We start from the raw sequence: 2,232 nt of genomic DNA, 5'->3' as shown, positions 1-2,232 counted from the left end.
ACATGAAAGAAAGAAAGTGCAAATGGTAACCAAAGTCAAAAGCACCGGCTGGGAGCATAGTTCAGCAGCACAGGTCCCTGCCTGCCAAGAGTAGCATCCCAAGTTCGATTCCCAGTACCAAAAAAATTTCCAATGCACATATAAAATTCTCAGCATCATTAATTTATTTATTTTTCTTTTTTATTAGTAACTTTTAATTGAAAATATAAAATGCACACCCTTGCATTGTTCAAGAAAACTTAGCTTAAGTATCAATTATTATTTTTTTTAATTCAACTAAACAATCTAACACTGTCTAGCAGTCTATAATATTAGTGGGTTATCCTCAGAAGTTATTGACTTGAGCCTTTTACAGCTCATCATATTAATATGGATTTACTTTATATACCTCATTTTTATATTTTTCTGCTGAATGGTTAAGACCAAAATATAGCAAGACCTATATACCCAGAAATATAACTTTTGTACCTGATAAGGTCAGCCAAGTACTCTCAGGATTTATCCTGTAGACCTGTACCACGTTTTGTATATCCTTTTGTCAGTGTCTGACATGAGGATGAGTCACAGCCATTGCTTGACCAATTTGCTCTCTGTGAAAGCTTAAGAAAATGTTTTTTCTCACCATGTGACTCTCCCCAGGCTCACTTTAGATCATTGAACACGTTTCTCTGTGGCTTCATAATCTTCTTCTTTTTTTTTTCCCCAAAATTTTATTGATAAACAGGTAGCAACGAGACAGTTTCAAATCAAATCGTAAGTACAGTTTCAACAAGTAACACACTGCATATATTCTCCTTAGTGGTTAATTGCTGTACAAGATGCGGACCTGAGATTTCTATTTACAAACACCACTAGAACAAATCATTCTATTCATTAAGAGAATGCAACTATACATCCATCCTAACCACTTTGAATACACAGATACAAAATGGACATTCATAGTTATACCCCATTTTTTCTAAGTTCCGTTATTGAATATTATAGGTGTGTAAACTCAGCAAAATATTCTAAAAGAGTCCAGTAGCCCATAATAGCATTGGGTCTTCTGTTTAGCTGGCAATAATTACCTTTAATTTAAATAGCCATAACAGCAAATGAGTAGCATATTGAAAAGCACCGATCTAACGGATATGATTAGTTTTCACAAGCATGTTCTTTTCCTCTGAGAAAAGATTTTATACTGTGTACACTTTTTAGAAGGAAATTCTGCTTGCTTGCTTGCTTGTTTTCTTTCTTTCTTTCTATATTTCTGTATTATTTCTTTTTTTTTTTTTTTTTTTTTTTGGCAGAACCGGGGATTGAACACAGGCCCTTGTGCTTGCCAGGGAAGTGCCTATTCCACTGAGCCATCTCCCCGGCCCTCTGTATTATTTCTGTATTTCTTCTCTCTCTCTCTGTCTCTGTCTCTGTCTCTGTCTCTCTGTCTCTGTCTCTCTCTCTCTCTCTCTCTCTCTCTCTCTCTCTCCTTCTTCCTTCCTTCTTTCCTTCTCCCTCCCTCCCTGTTTTTTCATTGAGAAGGGAGGAGGGTGGCAGAAAGCTGGTAGTACTCGCAGATGGTATGCAGGGTACAAGCCCTGAAGCAAACCCTGGTTCTCTTCCTCCTCCAGGGCTGTGCAATGGGTTATCATCTACCCCAGTTCTATCAAAGAGGAGAGCACAGAATGGAAAATTACAAATATAGAAAAATTAATGATATTCTAAAAAAGAAAAAAAAATAATGATGCCCTGAGAAAGAGTCCCCTTGTTGACTTGGAAGAGGGAAGCTAGGGACGAGAAGAGTTCATTCTCAGGTGAAGATTCCTCACTTGGTACTCACATCACAGTTTCATCCAATCAAAATACCAAACAGGAAGGGATTTTCACTCAGAGGGCAGGAGAGTCTATAAACTTGTGCTTTAGGAGGAGGTTAGGGCAGAGTCCCAGGTATGCTTTTATAGTGACTTGACCTTGCTTGGGCCACCACCATCTACCCCTTTTGGCCCCAGTTTACGCCTTGGTGAAAATCAGAAGAGGGGCACACATGGCATCATAGTCTGTAGAGGCAGAGAGGATCTGATACCTGTTCTCACCCATCATGGGGGTCTTAGCCAACACTGCCATCACCAAAGACAGGTTACCCAAAAAAAACACCACAGGGGCTGGAGAGATGGCTCAGTGGTCTAAAGCACCTACTTAGAACAAGCTTGGCAAAGCATCAGGGACCGCGGTTCAATCCCCCAGCACCACATGCCA

Source organism: Octodon degus, unplaced genomic scaffold, assembly GCF_000260255.1.
Source record: "Octodon degus isolate 3935 unplaced genomic scaffold, OctDeg1.0 scaffold00156, whole genome shotgun sequence".
Taxonomy (NCBI): Eukaryota; Metazoa; Chordata; class Mammalia; order Rodentia; family Octodontidae; genus Octodon; species Octodon degus.
Note: the sequence above shows the minus strand (reverse complement) of the source record.